We start from the raw sequence: 16,498 nt of genomic DNA, 5'->3' as shown, positions 1-16,498 counted from the left end.
AAGGGAAGATTCATATGTGCATGGAGGTATCTTGTATTTCTATGTGTTTCATGCCACAAGCTGTTTTTATAACTCTGGAGCCCCTGCTGAAGGCTGGGGTTTGCAAGGAATTTTGGGTTTAAGCATGAATAAAGAGCAACAGATGGGAAAGAGGAAGGACTAGAGGATGCAGAGAAAAAAAGCTTATAAACTGCAGCTAATCTGATTTTTCTTGAGGTAGATAGAATTGTAAAAATCACTTAAGGAAAAAGGGAAAAGGTACACATATAATCCAACACTTATTAGAACTTATCCCTGATCAAATTTTAAATGCTTCATTTTGAACCCAGGAGCTGGAGGAGGAGTAATAAACGACATGGAAGTGAAAACTCAGGGCACTAGAGTATAAAGGAAAGGGCCCAGTGACCCACAATTCCCTACCAGTGGCTCAGAAATCAAATGTAGTAACACACAAAATAGATCTGGAGAGTGACAGTTTATATCTGTGACACAGAGGGAAAAAGATTGCTCTGTAACAGAAACTAAACTCCTCCAAGAGTAACACCCTTCCCTCCTTATCCACAAAAGCAATATGAAACCACAGGGCTGTTCATATGGGAAAGGAGGAACCTGGAGCAGAGCTCCTGCTGCCTTCAGTGGCAGTGAGGTGTGCCTTGAATCACACATGGTGGGGACAGAGAAGCCACCTGATCCTTTCAGCAGAGATCTGAGAGGTCTTAGAACATCTTTCCCCATTTAGCCTGTGCTCAGCTATCTCGAGCTCTTTGTTAATCCAAGCTCATAATGCATTAGAGATTTCCAAAAACTTTTTTTTTAAATTTTTTTATCAAAGCAAAACAACTTAAATAGAGCCTGAACCAACCTAATGTCAAGCTGCTGCCTCACCTAGTTTTGCCATTGCTGTGCTGAGCCCTTGGGTGCTGTCACAAAAGAGTTTTAGGAGGAGCAGTGTCAAATCCTTGGCCCATCAGCACACACGAGCTGTTTCTGGTGCCAATTTGAACCCGTCTCCATTTGTCCTCTAAATCATAACTCCCAGTTCATATTCCTTTAGAGGCTCACAGAGCTGTGCACATGCAGCAGGTTTAGAAGCTTCTCCTGCCCTGGAAGTCACACACAGGTATTTCCAAAAGCAGCAGGTTTCCATTGGCTTCAAGCCTTCTCATGTGCAGTGCCACGAAAGCTTTATGGTAATTCTGAGCACTGAACCGTTTAAAATCTATTTTAATTGATTCCTGGCTATTTCACAATTCCAGCATATTGTTAAATCAGTGGTAGACAAAAGTAGCAGGAGGTAACATCTTTTGCGTTGCTGCAGGGAGATCACATCTAAAATAAGGCAGTAAATTCTGGGTACCTCACTGCCAGAGAGATGCAGACAAATTGGAAGGAATTCAGAAGAAGAGCAATAAAAATGATTAAAGGTCTGAAGAGACTGAATTATGAGTGCAGATTAAAGGAACTTAATATGCATCACTTGGCTAAATGATGACTAAGAGGGGAATGATACCCTTCAACAAGTACATGGAGGGCATAAAGATCACAGCTAAAAAGGAACTCTTTAGGGTGCTGAAGGACACACAGCTCAGGATAAAAGGATGGCATTAGGCAGAAAGAAACTGGCCCTCAACTTTCATCATTAAGATCTAACAGACCATTTGTGGGAAAACAAATTCTGACACATTTATCTAATCAAGTTTCAATATTAATTTTTGCCCGTTCCAGGGACAAAGGCATTGTCTTCAATTAAAGACTGAGCACGAATTCCCAGATGCACTCCAGGGATGTGCCTGCCAAGAAGAATAATTCCCGATCCAAGTTGGTAAAAGAGCAAAAAAGCATTTTGAGTATTTGAAGGTTGATATACCCTTTACCAAGAGCTGAAGGATGTACAAGACACGAAATTAGCGATCTGTATTTTAGGAATGTGTCTGTTGCCAGGATACCGGGGGCAAAATGAAAGTAATAACACATTTCTCTAAAATATACACATTCCATTAATTCCAGTGAGAATTACACCAATATTTTAATGGGAGAACAGACAACTAAGAATAGCAAATCTTCCTGCGATTTTCTCACAGCACCAACTCGCAGCTCAGAGCACAGTCTCAGGGCTGGAAGAGAGCTGAAATAGTCCCTGTGGGTGTTGGAGGGCAGCAGTTGCACGTCCTAAGCCCAGCCTAAGGCAGCAACTGTGGGACTGAGCACCCGTGTGGGGTTGGGCTGTGCTGGGTTGGGCTGTGCCGTGGCTCGGCTCGGCAGAGCAGCTCAGCGGCACAGCACTGGAAGTCCTGAAGCTGTTGAGTACAACATATATATCACCTTGTGGTTTTCCAGGCTCACTGCATGGAAACTCCCCGCACAGATTTACAGGTCCCCACCCAGGAAATTATTTGTTTCCAGCTCCAGCTTTGCTTAGCTGGGCAAAGGGGGAATCCTGAAGGTGCTCACTCAGGCAGCTCCCTTGGGACAACTGGTAGGTCCCTTTGCTCCTCGCAGCTCGGGGCAGAGCGAGGACAGAGGTGTTTGGGGGAAGTTTTTATCTTTTCCTCTCACAACCCGCATCCGTTCCTGGTGGAATCACATCTGATGTAAGGATATTAGTTTATGCTGGTACCCTGCAGCAACATCCTCTGAGAAAAGCTTTGGAAAGCACTGTCTGGTGATGGATGGGAGGTCATGGGAAAAGGGCTCCCCAAAAGCAGCCAGAGTGGGAAGTGAAAGCCTCCTGAGTGCTTGTGAGCAATGAACTTCTTCCTCTGGTGTTTGACTTTGGGAGAGAGGAAGCACAAAGCAGTAATATCTGCATTTCTAACCCCTCCCTGTGAGAATAACCTGGAGATGCTGATGCTGTAATAGGCACGTGGAGGAAAAGCAGCCCGTTTCCCGGGATTAGCATCCCATTACAGCGGTGCTCTGAGGACACAATCTGATTTATTTATCCCAGAGTTAAATCTGGCTACAAATGCACAGCTCTGCTGCTGTCAAACCCAGTCAGTGGACCTCTCCACCAGAGTTTTGCCCCAAACCACAGCCAGCAGCAATGAGGAAAGACTCCCCAGCTTAAAAATCACCTTTTAAATTCACACACTTGCACTGCTCGTTGTGTGCCCAATTTTCAACACTACTAAAGGGCTCTCTCATCTTTTTTTCAGCAGATAAGCCTGCTCAGAGCTAAGAAATATATATAAACTTGTTTTAGAAGTGAGATGATCCATCATATGTTGCAGAGTAAGCATGGCAACCAGCTGAAATTGTATTTACAGAGGTGGAGGTCAGGAGCTTTCTTTTTATGAAAACCAATCTAGTCAGAGATAGTTCTACTATAATGTCTATATTGAAACCTCTTCTTTTCCTCCCTCTTTGGATTCCTTGAATCATGAGAATTAAAGTTCAGTCTTAGCTTTTAGATTTTAGGCTATTTATTCAGGTTATTATTACAAGAGCATGTACAGACAGGACAAGAGGGAATGGCTTCAAACTGACAGAGAGCAGGGTTAGATTGGATGTGAAAAATCCTTTACTGAGAGGGTGGTGAGGCACCCCATCCCTGGAAGTACTTAAGGACAGATTGGGTGGGGCTGGTCTAGTGGAAGGTGTCCCTGCCTGTGGCAGGGGGTTGGAACAAAATGATCTTTAATGTCCCTTCCAACCCAAACCATTCCACGATTCTATGATTGTTCGTGGTAACACAGTTAATTCCTCGACAGTGATTCATTATTCCATAAATATTTGTGCTTTCCTCCCCATCTCACCAGGTGACATTGAAGATTGTTTGTAAGTGTCTGTGATATGAGTAGACACAACCTTTATGGAGTGCCTGGAATTTTGAAGTACCACATGTGGATGCCACCATCAACATACCTATTCTAGCTACTGGCTGGGGAGGAATAATGTAAACAGAGACTTCCTCAGGGAATGAAGACCTTGTTTTCATGACAGCTTCTCTGATTTTCTTTATTTAAAAAAAAAAAGCACGAAAAAGGAAGGGAGTATAATTAGATAGAAATCTGGCTAAGGATAATTGCTATTCAGAGCATCCCAGGAGGCTGAAAAAGGCCTTGGAGGGCAGTGTATTTAACCCAGAATAACTGAATATCCGTGAGTATTTTATAAATCACAGGTTTCGTCTACTCAGGGGCTTTATTTTGTGTGAGTTTTTACCTAAAACCTAGGGGACAGTCAGATGTGATCTGAACAGAGATATATTCACTGTGCTGTAGAAGATGTGTGCATGTGTGACTTTTAAAGTCTGTCTTTTAGTTATTCATATATGGTCTTACAGGTGTGCAATCACCTCTTGAAATCTTTAATCTGTTTGGCTCCCAGTCATAGCTGTGTAATTTGTAAGCTTCGGTTTTGCATTTTACTATTAAGTTACATATGGTTTCACTTCAAAACAGATTTTCCCACAAATCTGTGTAAGTTTTAGATGCTTCTGAAAGTTAAAACCAAAGATGGGTTTGATCACGAAAGGAAGTACTAAAATAGAAAATTCCCTGTTCTTTCATGTTTAGCTCATGCTTCATCACCTCCAACTTAGAAATAATATTACTGAGTCTTAAACATGTGGATTTAAGCCTAACAGTTACTTTTAGAAGGGAAATATGAAGACTTTTCCTTCTTCTGATACCATTGGCTTTGCAAGCAGTGCATTAAACCTTTTTGTGAAATGGTATGTGCTCTGTCACAGAAGGGACATGCACATATCCCATGGATGACTTAATAAGCAGATTCTACATTTAAATATACATTTATCATCATAGGATCACACAACAGTTTGGGCTGGAAAGGACCTTAAAGACCATCTTGTTCTAGCTCTGTGCCATGGGACAGGGACACCTCCCACTAGCCCAGGTTGCTCCAAACTCCATCCAACCTGGCCTTGAACACTTCCAGGGATGGGGCAGCCACAGCTTCTCTGGGCAACCTGTGCTAGGGCCTCACCACCCTCACAGCCAAGAATTTCTTTCCAATATTTAATCTCCACCTGCCCTTTGTCCCTTTAGCAGTTTATACATATACTCAATTTGTATGTATATATTTATTAATATGTGGTATGATCCTCTTGTTTGAGAATGAGCCTTGCATTCGCCGAGTAAAACATTTTGGCTTCTTAGCCCATGTCTGTGCTGTTGCCTTTTCAAGCCTGGCCCAGGCAGTAGATGGTCTGGAAGGTGTGCAGCAGGAAGGTCTGACTCCCTCCAGCCACGGAGTCCTGGCAGCATCTGAGCCCGGTCTCCTCGGGCTGACCTCTGCCTGCACACCCGGATTTGGGATGCCGGTGCCACCTACACGCCATTCGCTCGGGACAGCCTGAATTCCTTTCGGATGGATCACGAGAGGTCCGTCTCCTTCCCAAGGCTCTCAAGCCATCCCACCCGGCGCTGTTGCGGCGGTGCTGGAGGACCGGGATGCCGCGGAGGCGATGCCCGGGGGAACCCCCGCATCCCGCCCCGCCCGCCCCGGGGGGGCTCCCCGCCGCTTCCTCCGCGGCAGGACGGCTCTGTCCGTGCCCCTCTCTCCCCGCCATCCCCGGGGGCACCTCCGGGGACCCCCCGCCCCGCGGAGCCGCGGGGCAGAGCCGAGCGGCAGCACTCCGCCTCCCGGGCTGCGCAGCGCGGCCGGGGAGCGGCGGGGCTGCTCCCTCCCTCCCCCTTCCTCCTCCCTCCCTCCCTCCTCCTCCTCCTCCTTGTCCTCCGCCCCCCTCCCGCAGGGCAGAGCCGGCGGAGGCGGCGGGCGCGGGGCAGAGCGGAGCCGAGCCGAGCCGAGCCGAGCCGGCGGAGGTGGGTGCGCCGGGAATCGCGGGGATGGGCGCTGCGGGAAGAGAAAGGAAGGGAAATGGAAGAGGTGCTCCCCAGGCCGCGGCTCCCCAAGTTTGGAGGCGGCAGGACTTTGCGGGAAGTTGGGCAGGCAGCGCCGGGAGCGGAGCCCCGCGGGCACGGGGGTCCCGCCGCTGCCTCCGGCTCCGCGGGCGCGGCGGTGCCCCTGGGATGAAGCCTGGGGGACACACGAGTGTCCCTGTTCTTAGCGGGCTGGGGCTCCTCGGGGCGCTGCCCGGGAGCAGCATCCCCCGGTGCTGCGGGCTGGGGGTGCACGGCGTGGGAACGCGCCCCGGGTCCGGGGGGACGGAGCGGTGACAGAGGTGCCGCAGATGGTGTCACCCCGCCGGGCTGCCCGCGCTGGGCAGGTCCCTGCGGCCGCTGATGGCGCGGGGTTTGGGGGGTTTGGGAGAGAAAACACTTGTAAAGGGGCTTTTCTGAAAGACCCATTCAGTTCCGGCAGCGCATCCTACCTAGAGTCGAGCCGTGGATGGATGTTGCCTTTCACTGATGCATATTTTTAGGTGAAGAGGGGTATTTCTTAAATGCGAGCTGGTGGCTGTTAAAAATAGCTTCATAGCTGCTGAGAATGCAGGCAAGGTTCAGTGACGGGTTATTATGGTCAGAGTCTGTTAAGCAACAATTCACCAGCTGAACTTTGGCGGTGTAATACATGATTTTTTTTCTTCCTTTTTTCCCCTGTGCTGCTTCATTGTAATACTACAGCTGTACTCTGCAGTCATTTGGCTTTCTTAGACACAGCCAGATTTGTAGGTTAATAGGATGAATGATAGTATGGCTTGGATGGTGCATCTAAACACCTAGCAAACTTTCAGATATGGATTCTTTTAAGTTTTGTTTATTATATCATTCTGTGACCTGAAGTTCCCAACACGTTGACTTCCTTGCATACGACATCAGAATGCTTTCACTTCTTGAATTGTTAGCCAGCCCAAAAAACCATCATCATCATCTCCTGTAGAACAAACACGTGCCTTTTATATTTTGTGACTAAAAGAAGCAGAGCAGCCAGCTGAGCACATCACAGATTAAATCTCGCAGATTAAGTCTCAAAGTTTGCTGGAACTGTTCACAAAGAGTAAATATTTTTAAGGTTTAACTGAAAATCGTATGCACTCATTTGGATAAACAAACACCTGATTGAACAGCACTGCACTTGATACTAACTGGGGAGTACTTGATCTCCGGCAAAAAGGGAAATTTCCATCAATAAAAGGTCTCAATATTTATATGAACTCTTCATATATACTTATATCTGTGCTGTTTGCATGCACTGATATATGTGTTTTATACACAGGCACAAACATATATATATATATATATATACACTCGCTTATAAATAGTAAATATCACTTCTAAACAGTAAACACTAGTGCAATAGTTGTCTTGAAGCCTTTTTTTGTCAGTGATTAAAATGTTGTCACATGTCTCTTGCCCTGAGAGCTTCTCTGCTGCTGCTGGTGCCATTTCACTCCTGGGCATTGAGTCAAGGGATTCATCTGGTTCTTCACGTGCCAAAAGAAAGAAAATCAATTTGAATGCAGAAAAGAGGAAACTACTTGTATGAAGATTTAGTAGTGAAACTACCTTCTTTCTTTCCTTTTTTTTTTTTTTTTAACAGCACTTAGATCCTGTGTCTGAGTGCAATCACTGTGCAGTTCTGAGATCAATAACAAAACAGTTTTATGGTTCAGATTTTGTAATAGGAGGGCTAATCTCAAATTCAGAGTGTTTTATTTGGTGGTTTGTAACAGGAACATTATGATAACAGTGGAGATTTACATGGCAAAACACTTAATTCCACTAATGCAGTGGAAGAGAGTAATGGATTTTATCTTTGTCGCTAAACTAAAAGTAGGTACCTGGAAATCATAGGAATGAGAAGGTTGAAGCAGAACCTCATATTTGAATTATTTCATGTGGTTTAAGTGGAAGGATGAGGGTATGTAATCCACTAGCAGCATTAGCAAGGACAGGATTATGTAGGTATAATCATAGAGATGCAAATAAGATACTGCTTATATTATATTTTAACATTATTTTAAGCAGCCTGTGTCAGGAGCTCTGTGAGAATGGGGAGTTTCAGTGAGCAAAGCTTATGTTGCTAGCCCAGGAAATTTCTGTGTTACTGAAAATGTTTTTAAAGATGGACTATGGTCTAATACTAAAGCATTTCTCAAAGTATCTGTGTATATTGAAATCAAGTTGTTTGGGGGGTGACAGCAAACTCTGCCATGATCATGAGCCATTGTTAGGTGTGATACTGCAATCCCTTCACCAAGAAGGATCTGTTACCAGATTCCTCTGCTGACTAGGAAGGGAATCTTTCTTATTATTAATTACTTTTCCTACTGAGTGCTTCCTCAAAGGTCCGTGGAGCAAAATCTTTGGGAGCTGTAACTCAGCATCGTGTTACCATTACGTGCTGATGTACTTTCTCCAGAGATGAGCCAGCAGTGGTCTGATCTCACCTAAATAACAGATTGTTTTAGGAAGTTAGAGCGCCCATCCACGTTTCTCTTTCAGCACAGATGCACCACTAGGGTGAAGAAAGCCATGAGACAAGCAGGTGCCAATATACTCCTTCTCCCTCCTAATTACTCTTACAGTTACTGTATATTCCACAATCAGGAACTCCAAGGAAATGTGCTGTTTGAACATTCACTGCTACTCTGGATACTTGCTGTGGAACACTCTGTTCCAAGCATCCTAGAGAGCTGCAGAAGCTGCACCCTGGTTTAAACTGGGCTCTTTAATCACTGTCTTCAGGCTTCCATTCCTCTCCTAACCCTCCTGTTTCCCTCCATACCTTGCACAGTGAGGGGTAATTCTAAATTCTCACCATACTCCTTGACTGGAGTTATGCTGCTCAGCGGGAAGAATCCAAAGTGCTGTGGAAAAACAAGGTAGATTTCCAATAAGATAGCTTTTTTTTTTTTTTTCACTGCTTTCCCCCTTAAATTAGTATGTCTTATTTATTCATCTTTTTTCGTGAAGTGCCCTGTTTTTCTTACTGACCAAGTGTGGTGCCAGATCTGGAGTCTAAATACAGCTATTCAGGAGAGGGGAAGGGATCTGTAAGCTTCTGCAAGTCCTTATCCCAAAGCAGCTTGAACAACACCCATCTCTCCACTTACACTGCAATTTCACTAAAATGAACTGATTATCTCTAGCACTGACCACCTATCTCTTAAAAACATGTGTGGCTGCCCATGTATCTCACAGAAAACGTGTTGTAGAGTCACACTGGCTGTTTCATTTGTGTTTCCTGGGCTTGAAGACATGATTACAATTCTGTCCTGGTTCCTGGATTTGGGTTTTACATGCGAGGGAGACAGGAAAGCTCCCGAGGAGGTGGAGTGCGGCAGGCACGGAGCAATGGGAGCTCTGTAATCCTTTGATTACACAGCTGTGCCTGACATGCCACTAAACAGCACTTGAGGGGCAAGCAGTTAATGTAGCTTTTCCATGGAATATTTATTAATTTTTGTTACACCTGGTTTCAAGCAGCAGCTGAACGTGGCTTGTAAGCATTAGTTTTAAGGAGCGTGGCATCCGCTGAGAAGAGATAACCAGGTGATGTCCATGATACCTTGTGAGGAGAAACAGAGGGAAAAATATTGTCCTGTTGGGTGCTGGTGGTTGATGGCAATGACAAGGCAGCTGTGGTGGGGATGAGAGACCTGATGTGTTGGTGAATGTGAGGAGGAATGAGTAGTCCACAGCACACTCTGTCCCAATGCTCTGCCTCTGTCCTCTGGTGCCAGCACACCAGAGGTTGTGAGATAATCACAGAATGGTTTGGGTTGGAAAAAAACCTTAAACAACTACTAGTTCCACCCCCTAGTCATGGCCAGGGACATCTTCAACTAGTCCAGGTTACTTCAAGCCCCATCCAGACAGGACTTAAACACTTCCAGGGATGAGGCAGCCACAGCTTTTCTGGATAACCTGTACCAATGTCTCACCATTCTCACAGGGAAGAATTTCTTCCCAATATCCCATCTAACCCTGCCCTCTGTCAGTGTGAAGCCATTCCCCCTTGTCCTGTCACTCCAGGCTCTTGTCTAAAGTCTCTCTCCAGCTCTCCTGGAGCCCCTTTATGCACTGGAAGGGGCTCTCAGGTCTCCCCAGAACTTTCTCTTCTCCAGGCTGAGCAACCCCAACTCTCTCAGCCTTTCCTCATGGGATTGATGCTCCATGCCTCTGACCGTCTTTGGATTGGAGCAACTCTCCTGCCTGGACTCTCCACCCCCAACACATTGCCTTGCTTCTTCTCATTCCTTGATCTGAACTGGCTGAAACCCTTGTTTTCCACATCTCAGAAGTGACTGCTGACTTCCTTATGAACTTGCCAGAAGTGAGGCAGTACACATAAGCTCCAGAAGCATTTTTGGCGCTCCTGGTGCAGTGAACCTTCTCCCCCTTGGTTTGCAGAAAGCCCCTGAAGTGTCAGGGATGGTGGGAGGCACGTGGCTCCCAAGGTGGCTGCCTTTTGAGTTACAGGTTTCCTTGGAAATGAACACAGCTCTGTGGAGAAATGGGGTGATGGAGTGGTATATATACCAAGCAGTACTAAATACACACTTTTTATTCTAAAACTTAATGTACCATCGTTTGGACTCATCAAATATGCACACCATTTTATAAATAATGTGTTTTTTCAATGCCAGCTCTGTATCTAAGGTAGGTCATACACTGTACACTGTACAAGGTGCAGATCTGTCCCTAAATAGCAAAATACTAGAACTGAATTTTTTTATTTGCTTCACGCCTTCCAGTAGGAAAAAATACATTTCACAAGGAGATATATTTTCCTGGAAAAAGCCTTGATGTTCAGTGTGGGTGAATGTACCCTGCTATCTTACCATAAAATTAGAAAAACTGATGAGATTGAAAAAGACTTTTGTATTATTAATTTTTTGGCATGTATTGGTGCTTGGCTTAAATCTGACAAGTTTAAGTTAGACTGGTAACTTCTCAGGATTGCATGGAATATAGGGAAGGACATTTCTTTCAAACAATGGCAGTCATTGAGTTACAGGTGAGTTTAAAGTGGGAAGAACTGAGATCAAACAAGAGCAAAGATAAAATGTGAGGTTCAAAGTCGTGCAGAGAAAACAAGGTAAGACTGCTTTTAAAAATGAAAACCTCTGTAAGAAAGATAGAAAAATTAAAAATGATTTATCTACAGTGTGTACTCTGGAAGTGGAAGAAGCCTGGTGATTGTAGTGTTGAAAGAGTGCTCTGAAGGTGGGCAGGACATTGGAGGTGAGTTTGTAATATTGGATGATTTCAGGTGATTAAAGATGAGAATGTCCTTACGTGCTCCACATACCCAGTTGAAATTCAGGTCTTGGAATAGTGTGGAGAAGAAAGCACTTAATGAAAGTGTTTTAGAACTGGCACCAAATTTGTAGTGACATACCAAGAAACAGGAAATACTTCTGGAAAAAGGGAATGGAAATCAGGATTCTGGATGGTTTTGCCCATAATTTGAAGAAAATGTAAAAGCCCGTGTTAACCTTGGTGTGCCTAAGCAAGGATATAATGGTCCATAAGAGCCAGAAGTTATTAATCCAAAGAAGAAGAAGGACTCTCTGTCTGGTGCAGCCAGGAGATTTGTCTGTGTAAATCTAGAAATAGCAGGAGATGGAGAAGGATGGTTTAATAGTTTATTAGGAGAATATCATGTAATGAGATGGGTTTGCCTGCAGGGCCAGCTCCTCACAGGGGAGCTCCATCTCCTGAAAATTCTTTAGCAGGTCTTAAAACCAACACTTCACTGCAAGTCTGTCAAATGCATTATCTAATATTCCTTCCAGGCCTCTTTGATTTTGGCTACTTTTTAGTTGTAATTTGTCTTATGACTGAGCTATGAAGGTATTAGATAATGTTAAATAGATAATGTTTAGTAAGTGAAGGGGATAATGAATCTCAGATTTCTAAGATTCTCCAGGAACTCTCTGAAAGTTCAGCTTTTCACAGATTCTTTCACTGTGTTAGGCTGGTGATCGTGCTCCTCTTCTTGTCTCCCATCACCACTTAGTTCATTTGTAGAAAGCTGATCCTTCTGGCTTCATTGTTGAAGCCTGAGGAAACGTCCCAGGGCTGTTTCTGCAGTGGATTTTGGATGCTGGTGCTGAAGTGGAAGAGGAGCAGGTTGAATGTGTCCATCAGCAAGGTGATGGATACAACACCTGGTTGTAGCAAGGTGGGAATCTGTCTCCTCTCCCACAGAACAAGAGGAAACGGCCCCAGGCTGTGCCAGAGGAGGTTCAGGTTGGACATCAGGAGGAATTTCTTCATGGGAAGGGTGATCAGGAATTGGAAGGGGCTGCCCTGGGAGGTGGTGGAGTCATGATCATGGGGCTGTTCAAGGAACGACTGGGCATGTCACTCGGTGCTCTGGGTTGGTGACAAGGTGGAGGTTGGTCACAGATGGGATCTGATGATTTCAGAGGTTTTTTCCAACCTTGGTGGCTCTGTGATTCCGTGATCAGGTTTTGATCCCACGCAGAGCTGGCACCAGTTCAGCTGCCTGAAGGAATATTGGTTCCCACTGTGAGGTTGTGCCCCAGGATCAGGGATTCTCTGCTTTGTTTGTGTTTCCCTGGAGCTCTGGGCTGGGAGAACACCGTGGCATCTGGGTTGTAACTGCATCTATTGCAAGCGATAAAAAATCAGATAAAACCACTGCTGTACATTAAAGACTGAACATAGAAATTACAGCGTGAGATGTAACGATGGGCCCTTAATTTAAAGAGAAAACCCCATGTTCTTGAGCCCTTCAGCATTGAGTGCTACAGCTTTACACCCTGAGCAACTCATCAGAGCCATTCATAAAGTAAATAATTCAGATGAAAAGTTTCATAAATTATGAAGCTCTGAAAACAGTTTCTCAGGTTGAGAATTAACTTGCCTGAGGATCAGACAAGGATAAATCAGAATGAAACCACTATTACACTTGACATTTCATATTAGAATTACTTTGCAAAGCTATTTATACCATCTTTAAAACAGTTTCAACAAGAAATGAGATGTGAGAGGTGAACAGAAGGGAAGAGAGGAACCTAAGCTCATCCTCTCACTGAGGAAAGAGGAAATAATATGTTTAACATGAGTTGATTTTAAATACTGAAGTTTTTAACCTTTCAGAGTGGATTTTTGAACATTGCTAAGGAGATCAGCAAAATTAAAAATACACAGCATAGTTAAATGGAATAGATATTGGTATCCATGGAAATCCCACGTGGATTCATCTTGCATTAGGGTAGATGAAGAATAATTCAGCTATTGGTTTTCAGTGGTGTGAGGGAGCCAGAACCTGCCTGCTCCAATTTAGGAGCACTCAAAATGTTTTTCAGTTGTTTGGGAGAAATCCAGAGCCCTCTGCTCTCCCAAAGTGTGTGGCTGCAGTGGTGGGGCTGGAAAACCTGAGTGGTGCTTGGCTGTGACACTCCAGAGCTTGACAGGGAGTAGCTTTTAGGTTAAGTCACTAACTCTGAGATGGCTTCTATTCACCTGCTGCTCATTTCTGCATCCAGCTTTGAAAGCTGAGCATTCCTGAGGTTTGGTATCGGATTTGGAATGTTGCAATAACTCATCTTGGTGTAATACAGGGGAATGCATAAAAAGCCTCTGCTGTGTTTTGATAGTGTTTTCTTTTAATGGTACCCATTAAGTGGGTGTAGTTATCTATCCAGCCTTCCAGGTTTTTGTCTTGCTGTGCTAGTACATTGTATAATAAATGAAAAAAAAAACCCAAACACTAAAATGTACCGTGAAAATGCAGATAAACATGTAAATATCAACAGCGATTTTTGCTTCACTATTACAATTCCTAAATTTTAAGGCTTTTCATAATGACAAAATGAACACAAACTTTTATGACAATGAATATTTATGTGTCAAAAATACTTGCCTGTCCCAGAAACAAGAATATCCCATCCATAATCACTAAACATTTTCCACTGCAGTACCTTTAATAACCTTCTTTCTGTGTTTTCAAAGATAGCAAATAATTCCAAAATAGCAAATATCATTAAGTTGCATTTAACAAAAGAATTGGAAGGTTTCAAATGAGATAATATAAATGCTGCTTTCATTCCAAATGGCAGTTCTCAGGATGAACCTCTGGCTTCATTAAAGTCAATGAAATGTCTTCCTGCTGACTTCAGCATGCCAGGATTTCAAAAAATAAATTGAAATGGAATCTTAAGAAGTTTTCCTTGTGATGAGTGGCTGGAGCTGAAGTCAGTCAGCTGTGCTTTTCTGTGCATGTGTTATTTAGCTCAGCCAGGAGGTCGTAAGGTGAGGGTAATGTCTGGTGGGGATGAGGGAATGTGAAGAGGAAATAATATTTCTCTTTGAAATCATCTATCAGTAGCTGTGTTATCCCTGAGGTCCCCTTTTATGGAGATACTGCAGATGTGCAGCCCCATTTCGGTGCTAAGGGAAGCCAACCGTGCAGGTGGACATGCCTGGTAAGGATATTTAGGCCTTAAAAGTGATGGAAAGCCCCGAAGTCCAACTCTTTATTTAAAGTATTGCCTTGCTGCAGGGCGTGGATGGGGGTTTGGGCAACCTTTTGCATCCAGCCATGGGTTTAGGGACATTTTTAGCTTTGTCCTTTTGGCATCAAGGATTTTCATGCAGCAGTTGAATGGGAGGAAGGAATTAATTTGATTTAGCGATGTCAAGCTGAAAATGAAGTTCCTCCCTGCACATCCTTCGAGGAACCCTCAACGGGCTGGATTTAGCCTGCCATCCGCTTCGTTTTGGCTGGGATATTTTTGAACTTCCTCTGCTGATAAATATTTAGAATCTGTTTATATTTCATCTCATTTCTGTTAAATAGTGCTTACAGATTTTTTTTTTTCCCCCATAACTACTTATTACTGCAGAAATTGGTGTTACAAGCCTTGAAGTTGCAGTGCCAGCAATTTTGTAATTTTAACTGTAGCTGACTGACAGCGTGTTTATTAATTATCCAAGAGAGGCTTATAGCTTTCTAAAAGAAAAGTGTATTTCTGGCTGCAGGAGTTTGAAGGGGAGTTGTAATTGCTTTATGTCTGGTTTAGGTGCAGGTTTAGGTGCAGGAGGGTTGGCTGGATTAGGTGTGGCCATCCCTGAGGATCAATAAGGTGTAAAAAGTGAAAAGGTCGTTTCAAATTTGTAAAAGTTTTAGTCACCAGCTTGCTGCTAAACTCAGAATGAAAACTGCAGCTGTTTCTTTTGTGTTTAATTAAAATCTAATGAGAAACAATCCAGAGAGACCCGAGTTGATATTAATTGCTTTGAGCGTGTGAATTCTTGGAGTATGTGAAGGTTTTCTTTTGCAAAATTCTGTACAGCCTTTTCGTACAAACTGGCTCTATTTGATTCTTACTGGTGATGCTCAGCTAAATCTTTGTGCTCTTCTCTTATCCCTTCCTAATTCCTTTTTGGAGTCTTGTTTTTGAACATGAAGATCCCGCTTGAATTAGATAACAGCAGTTGTCACCCTGCAGAAGGCCTATGATGCCCAGGGGTGTCAGAAGTATCTGTGTGAAAATAAGTAAATAAAACATCTAAAAAGCTTTGCTAAGAAGAAGTAAACTTAAAAATTGAATTAGTTAACAGCATTGAAATGAGGTGCCTTATTCTATTACAGCATGAAGCCACCAGATGTCACTTATTTTGTGCACCACTATGCTGGGGAGAAACATGCTCTTGGCACATGGAAAAGATTAAAAAATCAAAAATGGCAACTTGCTGTAAGTGGCTTTGTTACTGTTTGTGTTCCTAATTGGCAACTGTCTTCCTTGATAAATATTTTCATCTTAAAATTTATCGTATAAACTCATTTCTCACAGATCAGACAGATTTGTATTTTTTATGAGCCTTAAATGTCAGCAGTGCCATTTTGAGATTCAGTCTTTAAGAAAATAATTAATAGGCTTACTCCATTTTCCAAAGAGGGACAGTACATTTTATGGAAAGGACAGTTTTATTATTATGAACTGTTCTGTCATTAAAGTCACTTTAATGGCTTATACAGATAATTCATCTTGAACCAAGGTAAAAGCAGTGAGAGGAGTTTTAAAGTCATGCAGAACTGAAAGCGAGGTGGAAGCATGTGTAGAAGAGGGGAAGGAATACTGAAATCAGAGAGCAGCATCCACTTACAGAATGATGCAGCTCATCCTCAGGGTTTAAAGGCTTCAAAGAAAAGTGGAAGATGGACAGATAGGGATATATTTCCAAAGTGGAAAAGCATCACTTGGCACCCAATGCAAAGCTGTTTGTCCCAATCCCAAGGAGCATGACCAGTGTCAGGCAGCAGGATGAGATGACCAATTGCTCACCAGTGAGAGTGAGAAAAGAGCTCCTCATCTGGGTCCTGGTGTTCCATGGTGCATTTTTCCTCCCATTACCCGAGGTGCCAAACTGACAGGTGCAGACCCTCATCCTGCTCCATGATCACAGAAACCTTGTGCTTATTTACTTTTTTGGCCTGTACTCAAAGGCAGCACCATTAGAAAGGGGAAATTTAATTTTCTGGACTTGAAGGAGAAAGGCTGAAGATTGAGTGATTTCCTGAAGAGTAATGATCAGTGGTTTGGTAGTGGGGTTTTTTTTGTTTGTTTGGTTTGGTTTTGGTTTTGTTTGTT

The 16,498-nt window shown here is 43.7% G+C and overlaps 1 protein-coding gene and 1 long non-coding RNA gene across 4 annotated transcripts in view; one reads left to right on the top strand and one right to left on the bottom strand.

Moving 5' to 3' along the window:
• LOC127477212 (uncharacterized) overlaps nt 1–16,498 on the bottom strand; it is a 629,249-nt gene that overhangs the window by 492,791 nt on the left and 119,960 nt on the right. The gene's annotated exons all lie outside the window — the stretch shown is intronic.
• The window catches only part of CHST15 (carbohydrate sulfotransferase 15), a 68,736-nt gene that overhangs the window by 15,447 nt on the left and 36,791 nt on the right, over nt 1–16,498 (top strand). Inside the window, exon 1 of one of the 3 annotated variants that reach the window (XM_051801165.1) lies at nt 5,728–5,786. The exons of 1 other annotated variant lie outside the window; for it this stretch is intronic. The gene's annotated coding sequence lies outside the window, so the exon portion shown is untranslated. Of the gene's footprint in view, nt 1–5,727; nt 5,787–15,375; nt 15,602–16,498 lie in introns of those variants that run through there. One more of the 3 variants, XM_051801166.1, reaches the window with a different exon arrangement.

The sequence above is a fragment of the Manacus candei genome, unplaced genomic scaffold (assembly GCF_025592945.1).
Source record: "Manacus candei isolate 608988 ecotype Guabito, Panama unplaced genomic scaffold, ASM2559294v1 h1tg000050l, whole genome shotgun sequence".
Taxonomy (NCBI): domain Eukaryota; kingdom Metazoa; phylum Chordata; class Aves; order Passeriformes; family Pipridae; genus Manacus; species Manacus candei.
This window is presented reverse-complemented; position numbering and strand designations above follow the sequence as displayed.